Source organism: Giraffa tippelskirchi, chromosome 4 (assembly GCF_054371585.1).
Source record: "Giraffa tippelskirchi isolate mGirTip1 chromosome 4, T2T-mGirTip1v1.2.pri, whole genome shotgun sequence".
In the NCBI taxonomy this organism is placed as follows: Eukaryota; Metazoa; Chordata; class Mammalia; order Artiodactyla; family Giraffidae; genus Giraffa; species Giraffa tippelskirchi.
In genome coordinates, this window is record NC_137278.1 from 126037992 (window position 1) to 126050606 (window position 12615).

Here is a 12615-nt window from a genome sequence, read left to right on the forward strand (position 1 = left end):
GTGCTCCACTCTCATACCCCTGACCTTGGATCTACAAAGACCACAATTTTATATGAAAAGACATCTTATATAAGAAAAAATACAGACATCAAAAAACATTAAAATTCTAGTAAACAAAGACTGCTGTTGCTGCTGCTGCTGCTAAGTCGCTTCAGTCGTGTCCAACTCTGTGCGACCCCATAGACGGCAGCCCACCAGGCTCTGCTGTCCCTGGGATTCTCCAGGCAAGAACGCTGGAATGGGTTGCCATTTCCTTCTCCAAAACAAAGACTAGAAACTGAAATTGATAACTTTTTCACCTAGCCATTTGGCAAATATTAAAGTTGGCCAATGTTAAAAAAAAATCATAGCTTTCAATACTGGCTAAGGTATAAGGAAACAGATTTTCACAGAATGCTAGTGGGTGTCTATACTGGGAAGACGTTTTTGAGGAGCAATTTGGTAATACCTATCACAAGCTTCTAATTTTACTTTGATCAGCATGGTAGTACACAAAGATACAAAAAATAAATATCAACTATCAGTGGTAATGTAAAATCACTGGAACATGTTTATACTGCTAATGGGAATGTAAGCTGGCACAACCACTTTGGAACATAATTTTACTTTATCTGATGAGGCTGGAGAGGTGCATATCTAATGACCCAGCAGTTCCACTCCTCAGCATGTAGTCAAAAGAAACTCTTGCACATGTGTTCATATACACATTGTAAGACCAAGAAAACAGAAACAATCCTAATTGTCAACCAACAGTGCAATAGATATATAAACACAGCAGTGAAAATGGATGCTCTCCAAAACATCCAATGGATGTTTTGAAGAAACAAAGTTGCAGAATAATGTTTACAGTTTGATTCCATTTGTATAAAGTTCAAAAACATGCAAAAGTAATTCATTGTTTAGAGAAACAAATATTGTAAAACTAAAAACATAGTAATGATAGATATAAATTCAGGATAGTGGTTACTTCGGAGGAAGAGGAAGGAGGACAAGTTGGAGAGAGGCACACGAAAGACTAAGGGTAGTAAAAACACTGAGTATTTATCCTTAAGCTTGATAGTGAGTTAAGGGTGTTTGGTGAAAAATGTGCTTCTTTTTACTTCATTTGCTGTTGTTATTCAGTCACTAAGCCATGTTCAACTCTTTGTGACCCCATGGAATGCAGCACGCAGGCTTCCCTGTCCTTCACTATCTCCCGGAGTTTGCTCAAACTCATGTCCATGAAGTCAGTGATACCATCCAACCATCTCATTCTCTGTTGCCCCCTTCTCCTCTTGTCCTCAACTGTTCCCAGCATCAGGATCTTTTCATAGAGTTGGCTCTTTGTATCAGGTGGCCAAAGTTTTGGAGCTTCGGCATCAGTCCTTCCAATGAATATTTAGGACTGATTTCCTTTAGAATTGACTGTTTTGATCTCCTTGCTGTCCAAGGGGCTCTCATGAGTCTTCTCCAGCACCACAGTTCAAAAGCATCAATTCTTTGGTGTTCAGCCTTCTTCATGGTCCAACTCTTACATCTGTGTATGACTACTAGAAAAATGATAGCTTTGATTGTATGGACCTTTGTCAGCAAAGTGATGTTTCTGCTTTTTAATATGCTGTCTAGGTTTGCCATAGTTTTTACTTCATAAATATTTTTTATCTAGTGAATGGTTAAAAAACATTTTTTAACTTTAATTATTAGTCAACAATGAATACAATGCTTTTGTTGATATAAGACTCTATACTTATTAGATATATAAACTGCATAAAAGATCCTGAAAGGACATACTCTAATGTATTAATCACTATTATCACTTAGTGATTGAGTTTGGGCTAATTTTGCTCTCATTGTTTTACTTCACTATGTTGTTTGTTTTGTTTTAAAAAAGACATGAATTTATCTTTATAAAGACAAAAAACTATTTTTTTAAAAAAAGATACAATATTAGGATGTTCCTCACACTATTGTATATATTACATTTTAAGTAGTAAAGAATCAACTTCATCTAAAGAGAGATCTGGCCTTTGCTCTTGGCTTCTGTGAGGTAACCTCTATGTCCCTGGAATGCCCTACCTGGTAAGAGTGCCTTTGTTTACCTGGGGACCTTGGCCACAACAGACTGTCTATGCTGACAATGAATTGATGGTTGGGGCCTTGAGCCATATGGTATCAGCTTAACCCTGCAGAAGCTGCTTTGAGGGAAAGTTGGCCATGTAAGCAGTTGAGAATATCTCTGTGTCCAAGCCCAAAAAAACTCTGGACATCAAGGCTCAAGCAGGCTTCCCTGATGGTCAATGCTCCGTGAGTATTGTCATGTGCATTGTTTCTGAGGAGCTAGGGCTGCCCATGACTCCACTGGGAAGAGACAACCAGGAGCTTCCTGCTTGGAACTCTCTTGGGCTCTGCCCCATGTGCTGAGGCTGAAAATGTGCATACCTAATGACCTAGCAGTTCCACTCCTGGGCATGTAGTCAAGAGAAACTCTTGTATATGTGTTCATATACATACTGTTTGTAAGACCATGGATGATTTTAATCTGTCATTAGCCTTCCACTCTAATAAACTATAGGCATGAATGCAACACCTTTCAGTGCCTTCTGTCTCTCCTTCCAACAAAGTACTGAACCTGAGAGTGGTCTTGCAGATCCCCAGACTTGTACTTGGTATTAGAAGTAAGGGTGGCCTTGAGGAGTCTCAAACTTTACACATATATATTATCAATTATAAGCAAAACAAACAAATCCTTAGAAGCCATTGAAATGTCTAGAAACAGAAAATTAGTTAAATAAATTCTGGTATATCCATAGCTTAGGACACTATTGTCATTAAAATCCTATAAAAGAATGTTAAAATGATTTATTAAGAAACAAGTACTATGACAGTAAGATTTCTTTTTTAGTAAAATGTTTGTAAAATAGAGTACAATAAGAGAATTTTTTTTTAAATTTTTTTAACAAGGGCACACATATTCATCCAAAATCCTCTCCTGAGTTCCTTGTGTCTGTCCCTGTCCCTTCTTTAGTGACCTTCCTTCCCTCTTAACATCAATCATGTGGTTCCAGCTATATTGTTGTTGTTTAGTCAGTAAGTCATGCCCGACTATTTGCAACCCCATGGACTGTAGCCTGCCAGGCTCCTCTGTCCATGGGATTTCCCAGGCAAGAATACTGGAGTAGGTTGCCATTTCCTTCTCCAGGGGAACTTCCCAACCCAGGGACTGAACCCACGACTCGTAAATTGGATTCTTTATCACTGAGCCACCAGGGAAGCACTCCAGGTATATTACCAAGTTCTTAATCCATCCCCCTGCCCTTAGGCATTAATCTGGAGTAGGCACTTGATCTAAGTTGGGCCTGTCACCCTATACTCCCCACTCACCACAGTTGACTGGTTGAGGAATGAGTCAGCGAGAGTTCTACCATAGAATTTATAAAAAACAGTTGTCCCTACAGTTTGAAATTTAGGAGCTGCCAGTGGCAGTAATGTTAGGAAAACAAACTGACAGTGAGAAAAAAATACAGCCAGTTCCCAAAAAGACAAATAGAAAAGAGAATTTTAAGAGTCACGGTCATGTTTGAGACTGGATCCAGTTTTCCTGAGACCAAACTGTATTCTCTTCCCTTTTCCCTTTGGTTATACAACCCTTTAGTTATTTGATCTATCCCATTATCTTTCCAATAAGTTTCCCCAATTTGCTTAGGCTTCTTGAGATGAAATTATGTTGCTTACATTTACGGATATTAATTAATAAATAATTGGCCAAGTCAGAAACATGAAATATCTTTGACTTCTTTCTCTTTTTTCCCACATATACGCGATCACTAAGTTATGTTTGTACTCCTGCATAATACCTTCCTAATCCCGTCACTCCAGCCACTTCTCTCCATCTTCACTACCGTTGCCTTAGTTAAGGTCACCATCCCTCTTGCTCTCCTTCTCCCATTTTTTATTGTGACAGCTTCCTAACTATCTTCTTACTCATTAAATTCACTTACTCAATACATCTGTATTGAGCATCCAGTATATACCAAGCACTTTTTTAGGTGCTGAAGAAGTAAGCAGCAAACAAAACAAAGCCCCTGTCTTCATGAGGACTCTGTTCTCCTTGTGTAGGGGCCATGGTTAATTGATGGACAAATGTATAATATAATATCTAATGGTGACCAGTGCTATGAAGAATCCACGGTTCAGAGCTTTCCTGCTGGCTCAGTGGTAAACAATCTGCCTGCCAATGCAGGAGACATGGATTTGATCCCGGGTCTGTGAAGATCCCACACACCACACAGCAACTAAGCCTGTGTGCCTCAGCTACTGAGTTGGTGCTATTGAGACCAGGAGCTGCAACTACTGAGCCCACATGCTGCAACTACTGGAACCCGCACGCCCTACAGCCTGTGCTCTGCAACAAGAGGAGCCACAGCAACGAGAAACCCGTGCACTGCATCTACTGAGAGTAACCCCCACTTGCTACAACTGGAGAGAAGCCTGCACAGCAATGAAGACCTAGCACAGACCAAAATAAATAAATAAAAATAAAATTTAAAAAAATGTTTTTAAAAAGAATCCATGGTTCAGTGTTGCAGTAATGGTCCTTAGTCACACCACCCTCCCACCGGCCCCCATATCCACACCCTTGGGTATTCTCCTCCCATAATGACTCTGGCTCAACTCTATGATATGCGTTAGTCAACATGACATTACCAAATGAGGTGCAAGCAGGATACTGAAAAGTGCATGTTTAGTGGACTTGCTTTCTCTTCCCTCTGAGAATTCTTCTGCTACCATGTGAACAAGTATTAACCCAGCCACTTCAACTGTTTCAACTAAGATCTTATACATGTGAATGAGGTCACTGAGACCATCTGGTTATAGCCAAACCAGCCCTAGCCAGAAGAACTGCCGGACCGACCCACAGAATGTCAAAAAATAGTCACGTTTGTTGTTTTAAGACATTAGGTTTGGGTATGGTTTGTTACACAGCAAAAGCTAACTATTAATAATAGAACATTATAATGGAGCAGAATTATGGGGAGCTGCTACTTAAATGGTGGTAGAGAAGGCCTCTATGAAGAGATAACATTTCAGCAGAGAACTGAATGAAGAGAGGAACTGAACCATTTGGCTCTCTGGGGGAACATTTCAGGCAGAGAGAACAACATTCCAGGCAGAGGGAATAGCATGTGAATATAGCTTTGAGGCAGGAGCATGCTTGGCATGTTAGAATAATAGGTTTGTCCCTTGAATTTAGTGTTCAAGGGAAAAGAGAAATAAGAAATCAGAGGTGGCTGAGGGTCAGTCATATCTTGTTATTGCAAACAATGCTGAAGTCAATAAATTTGTATAGATGTTTTGCATAAGTGACATTACAGCTACAGGGTAAGTTCACATAATTAAATGGCTGTGTCAAAAGGTTTGTGTTTTGGTATTTTTGACAAGTATTGCTAGATTGCCTTCTATTAAGGTTTGGAACGAGTTACCATGCTACTAGCAATATGTTACTTGCAATTATCAAACAGAGTATTATCAAACTCATTGGTCTTTGCCAATCAGATAGGTGGAAAAATGGTTTTAATTTGCATGTTTCTTATGAATGAGGCTGAGCAATTATTCACATACTTCAGAGCCATTAGTGGGTTTTTTTTCCCCTGTGAATTGCCTATTTATCTTCTTTGCCCATTTTTCTACTAGATTGTCAATCTTTTTATAGTCCTTCACATACTAGGAAAATTAGGCTTTGTTTGTAATGGAGTCACATTTGAAAAAAAGTCTGGCTGCTGTAAGGAATAGACTGATGGGGGCAGGCATGGCAGCTGGTGGACCTGTTAGGCTACCCTAATGTTCCAGGTAAAAGAAGGTGGTGGCCAGGGTTAAAATATAGAGGCAGAGACGGTGAGAAGTGGTCAAACTCAGGAGAATGCTGTAATAATATCTAATGTTTATTGAAGGTTTACTTTGTATTATTAGGTTGTGTTATAATGACCCTATAAGCATTTTCTCATTCTACTTCTCCAACAATTCTATGAGGGAGGTGCTATTTTCCTTCATTTATAGAAGTAGGTTTACTGGGTTTGACTCCAAAGTTCTTATCCACAATGCCATACTTTTGATAGCCTCCTGCAGCCAAAGTGATCTTTCTAAACTGCAAGTCTGTTCTTGTCTCTCTCCTGCTTAAACACTCTACAGTGGCTCCCAAGCCTTAGGCATCCAGAGTTCCCCGAGCATGCAAGATCTGGCTAGAGTTAACTGCTGCTACTCCTCCCCACCCCTGGGGCTCCTCCATCCCCTGATATGGAACTGCTCACAGCTGGGAGCCCAGGACAAGGCACCCCACCTTCCAACCCAGGCTGTGGCCTCCATCAACAGCATCCTTCCCAATCCTCAGACTTTCCCAGACTAAGTCGCACTGGCTTTCCAGTCTCAACTTAAGACATTAGCTCCTCTGGGAAATTGCGCATGGAGTCCACTTCCCCAAAAATATCCTGGATGAGGTAGCCATTGTATGTTTTATCAAAGGACCCTGCAGTTTCCCCTTCACTACCGTCCATTCTAGTGTCTATAACTCCCCCACAATCCCTCCCAATTGCACTATAAACAAAATGGAGACAAAAGCAATATTTGTTTTTTTCTTAACTATTTCTATACAATGATTTTAAAAGATAAAAAGACTTAGGTTTAGGCAAAAAGATTTACATTGCTCACACATCAGAGTATAAAATGGCATCCCCTCACTGTCAGCTAGACAGTGATTCCAGGACACCCCACCTCCACCGCCCTGCCCTGCAGTTACCAAAATCTGAGGATGCTCAAGTTCTTTACAAAAAATGGCATTCTACTTGCATATAGCCCCCACACATCTACCAGTATGCTTTACATAATCTCTAGATTACTTATAATACCCAAATACCATGTCCATGTCATGTACATAGTTGCCAGTGAGCAGCAAATTCAAGTTTTGCTTTTTACAACTTTATGGGTTTTTTTTTTAATATTTTCAATTCATGATTAGTTGAATTCTCAGATGGTATGGAAGATTAACTGTACAGTGAAAAGTGTCTTCCCCTTCCTCCATCAGTCCCCATTCACTTAGTTTTCTTCCTTTACAAGTAGCTATTATAGTTTCTATTTATCCTCCTGAAAAATGTTTATGCATGATTCAAGACTAAATATATATGTGTAGGCATGCATGTGTGGATTCGTTTCTTCTGAAAATATTCCACACAAATGGTAGCATACTAAATGCGTTTTTTTCTGCACTTCTTTTTTTAACTTAGAATATATTGGTGATCTTTCCACATCAATACATAAAGGAGCATCTTCTTCTGTGTGTATGTGTGTGAGGAGAAGGCCAAGAACTACATTTTGTTCACTATTACATTCCTCACTGCCTCAGCACAGGGTCTGGCACATGGTAGGAGCTTTATATGACTGTTTTACTGAATTGAGTTGAACTGAATTGAATTACAATACAGGAGGTCGATAATAAAATTTGCCGAGGAAATAAATTATGTCACTAATAGACACACAAAAATATGCTCATCACCATCATTCAGCAGGGATATGCATATTGAAAATACAGTGATATTTTACTACCCACTCACCAGAATGGCTGAAACAAATAAAATGAAGTATCTGGAAGCAGCAAGTATTGGAGAAGACATGGTACAAATGGAGCTCTTCCACTACCGGTGAGAATGTAAACTGATACAGCTGCTTCAGAAAACTGTTGATAATAACCACAAAAGCTGAACATATGCATAAGTTATGACACAGCAACTCTATTCCTCCATATATGTCCAATATAAATGCTATATATATTCATCAAAAGACATATACAAGTAAGTATGCAGTAATGGCTTATCTTTGCCCAAACAAAGGTTTGATTCTTGAACAGCTCCTAGGAGGTAACCTCTAATCTCTTGAAGTAGTGACTAATAAGAGTTTCTTTGTTTATCTGGGGGCTTTGGGCATCCTAGATCACAATGTGATTTATGGTCAGGGCCTTGAGCCACATGGCATCTATCAGATTGACCTCTGGAGGAGCAGGAGACTAAAAACAACCACATGGGCAGTCACCATATCTACATTACCTACCTCCAATAAAGCCCCTGAACACTAAGGCTGGGGTGAGCTTCCCTGGTTGACAATAATCTGCACATACTGCCACATATCACTGCTAGGAGAAGTACATGCTATCTGTCACTGGGAGAAGACAACAGAAGCTCACACCTGGAACCCTCCTGGACTCCACCTTATGAACTGATGATTTAGTTTGTATTCTTCCACTATAATAAACCATAACTGAGTATAACAGCTTTATTTCTGAGTTCTGTGAGTCCTTCTAGTGAATTACTAAACCAGACAGTGGTCTTGGGTATCTCCTTAATGACAACAAGAATATTCAGAGAAGCATCATTCATAAAAGACAAAAATTGGAAACAACCCCAAGGAGAATAGTTAGACTGTGGTATATTCATACAATGGAATGCTCTACAGCTATAAACTAAACCAACTATAACTACATACAACATCATGGATGAACTTCTCAAACATAATACTGAGAAAAAGAAGCCACACAGAGTGTAAGCATATTATCTCACTGATAGAAGGTCCCAAAACTAATCTATGGTGACAGAAGTTAGGACAAGATTGCCTTGGGAATGGAGCAAAGAGACAAGAAGAAAATTCTCTAGTGTCTCTTCTTAGCTCCCCTGGTGGCTCAGATGGTGAAGAATCCTCCTGCAATGCATGAGACCTGGGTTTGATCCCTGGGTTGGGAAGATCCCCTGGTGGAGGGAGGGCCTGGCAACCCACTCCAGTATTCTTGCCTGGCAAATCCCATGGACAAAGGAGCCTGGCGGGTTACAGTCCATGGGGTCACAAAGCATGACTGAATGACTAAGCACTGAGCAACTCCATTCAGAAGAGCTCCATCCTCAGGACTTAATCACTTTCCCAAGGCCCCACCTCCTAATACCAGCACTTTGGAGGTTAAGGTTTCAACATATGAATTAGGGGAGGGGGAGACACAACATTCAGTCCACAACACAGGGAGGGGGCACAGGGCTGTTTCTGGGGCACTGGTAATGCTCTGATTTCTGATCAGGATGGTGGTTATAAGGATGCATTCATTTTGTAAAAGTTCATGAAGTTTGACAGAGGATTTGCACACTTTTCTGTAAGTATATTATACCTCAACATAAATTTTACTCCCCTACACATCTATTATGTGCCAGTGAAAGAAGAAGATGAAAGGAGAGGAAGAAGGAAGGAGGGGAAAGAGAGAGAAGAAGGACACTGACCACACTAAGTGCTGGCAAGGATAAGAGAAACCAGAATTCTATCCTGGGTGGGAATACAAAGCAGCACGGCCACTTTGGAGAGCAGTTTGACAGTTAATTACAAAGTTAAACACACACTTACTGAGTAATCTGGCAATCCCACTCCAAAGAGTCACCCAAGAGCAAAGAAAAATTATCGTCACACAAAAACGTGTATACAAACAAGCAGCTTTACTCATTATCTTAAAAGAGACTTGTAAGAATCCAAGTATCCTCCAACAGATGAATGGATGAATGAACAGTGATACATCCAATAATGGGATACTATTATTCTACTCAGCACTGAAAAGGAGTGAACTGTTGATCCATGCCTGACCTGGACAAATTTTATGCAAGTGAAAGAGGTCAGACTCAAAAGGTGAGACATGGTGTTATTTAATTTATGTGACAGATCAGACTGCCTAGCTTTTGTGGAAGGGGGTTGACCACAAAGGGGCACTGGTTGGACATGTTATATAACTTAATTATGGTGCTGGTGGTTATACATCTAAATGTGTTAGTCAAAACTCAGAACTATACACTTAAAAAATCTGGGCGAGTTTTACTGTACACCAAGTCTTCCTCAAAAAAATCTAACAAATATATAAAAATGCTCAAAGCTTACTTTAAAATGAAAACAATAGGTGCCACAAGAGATGTAATACGGATGAAGCACAAAATATGGAAATTTTATTTCAAAGTGAGAATCAGGAAGGCTTCATGTAAATGTTCATATTTACACTGGGCCTTGAATGGAAGTAATATTTGGGGAGTCACCATCTTGAAGAACTAATTTCCAAACCTGAATTTATAGGAGAAAGTATCAGAGATCAGATATCTGCCCTTCTGCCATTAGTACATCCTATGGTGACACAAACCAACTAGAATCTGAAAGCCACTCAGCCCCACCTGTCATCACATGACAGTCACACAGTCTCTGCTTAAGAAATGGTTCAGGGGATTAGAAAAAAGTCCTTGGGTCTTCCAGAGAATTCCAGACTTCTCCCACAATCTCTGTCCCTTCAGAGTAAGAAGGAATGATCTATTAATTTAAAGTAGCTAACATTCACACAGCACTTACTACGTATTAGAACCTGTTGGGCATTGTGTGTGTGTGTGTGTGTGTATGCATGCACGCACACACGCACACATGCACTCAGTCATGGCTGACTCTTTGCGACCCCTTGGACTGCAACCCACCAGGCTCCTCTGTCCATGGAATTTTATAGGCAAGAATACTAGAGGGGGTTGCCATTTCCTCCTCCAAGGGATCTTCCTGACCCAGGAATTGAACCCCATTTCCTGCATCTACTGCATGGGCAGGCAGATTCTTTACCGCTGTGCCACCTGGGAAGCCTATATATGTATATTTGTTGTTGTTCAGTCGCTCAGTTGTGTCTGACTCTTTTGTGACTCCTAGGCTCAGGTGGTAGAGAATCTGCCTGCCAATTCCATGGGCAGAGGAGCCTGGTGGGCTACAATCTATGGTGTCACAAAGAGTCGGACACAACTGAGAGACTTTCACTCACGCTGTACTGTAGCTTGACAGGTTTCTCTGTCCATGGTGTTTCCCAGGCAAGAATATTGGAGCGCGTTGCCATTTCCTTCTCCAGATATAGGTATATACATACACACATATAATCTTTAACATAGTATATATAAAGTATATGTATAAAATAATAAATATATCTAAGATTTGACATGTATGTGCATATATGTATATGATATATGTATATATTTATACACTACAAATATATATTTTATATTCTACCAATACAAGTTTATACAGATATAATTTTATGTTTAATATATAATTTATTAATATACTTAACACATTAAAAGTATCTGTGTAAATGATATGGTTAAGGAACTCGCTCAGGGTGCTACATTCTTAAGCGCTGAAGCTGGAACTGAAATCTGAGCAGCCTGGCTCCAGAGCGCCTGTCCTGACCACCATGTTCCAGGCCCTCAGCATACCACCTAGGCTGAAGGGAGATCCCTACAGAAGCCTGGTGTGGCAGTAGGCACTGGCTTCCTGCCTGCCCTTCCACAGTCCTAAGTGTAGAAGGCAAAGCAGCCATGAGATCCTCCCGTCTCTGCAGAAATTCAGCTGCCCCCAGCGACCAGAGCTGTCTCTGCCAAGTGATAAGGAAGACAGAATCACCAGCTGGAAGTGATTTAGCAGAGTAGCTGCCTAGTGCTAATCGGAGTCAGACAGCCTTCCCTTACACCCTGCCTGCCCCCTTCAGTCACTCAGGGACCTGGAGAAAGTGACTTCTTTTTTTTTTATTTGTTAATTGGAGTATAATTGCTTTACAGCATTGTGTTGGCTTCCCAAGTGGCTCAGTGGTAAAGAATCTGCCTGCCAATGACAGAGACTGGAGTTCAATCCCTGGGTCAGGAAGATCCCCTGGAGGAGGAAATGGCAACCCACTCCAGTATTCTTGCCTGGAAAATCCCACGGACAGAGGAGCCTGGCAGGCTACAGTCCATGGGATCACAAAGAGTCATTGTGTTAGTTTCTGCTGTATTACCAAGTGAATCAGCTGTATGTACACATATATCCCCTTCCTCTTGGACCTCCTTCCCACCCCACCCCACCCCAACCCACCCATCTAGGTCATCACAGAGCACCGAGCTGAGCTCCCTGAGTCACTTCTGAACCTCTCTGTGCTTTAGCTTCTTTATCTGTCACGGAAGAAAAGGAAGACTACCTGCCAAGTGAGATCATACTAGCAGAAACTTAAAACAGCACCTGGCACAGTCAGTGCTTTATAAGAAGTCTGCTGCTTGTGGCAAACCTTTCCCCTGTGATTCTGACGTTGAGAAAGCCGTCCTCCTCCACCCCCCAGCTTTATTGCAATACACTTGACATACAACATTGTATATGTGTAATGTGTATAGCACTGATCTGACACACTGACATATTGCAAAATGATACCTCCATAGCCTTCACAGACACCTCCATCTCATCACATAATTACCATTTCCTTTTTGTGGTGAGACCACTTAAGATCTACTCTTAGCAACTTTCAAGTTTATAATAGAGTATCAGTAGCTATAATCACCATGCTGCATATTATATCCCAGATTATGCTCATCTTCTAACTGGAAGTCTGTACCCTTTCCCCAATATCTCCCCATTGCCCCCAGCACCTGGTAACCAGCACTCTACTCTCTGTTGCTCTGAGATTTTTTTGGATTCCGCACATAAGGACGTGAAGGCCTCCCTTGACCTGCTGTTTGCTGACTCTCTGCCTCTGACCAGGATCTTTTCCTGTCCTGCTGTCAGTCTAGGGCAGCTTCTCCACTGCCT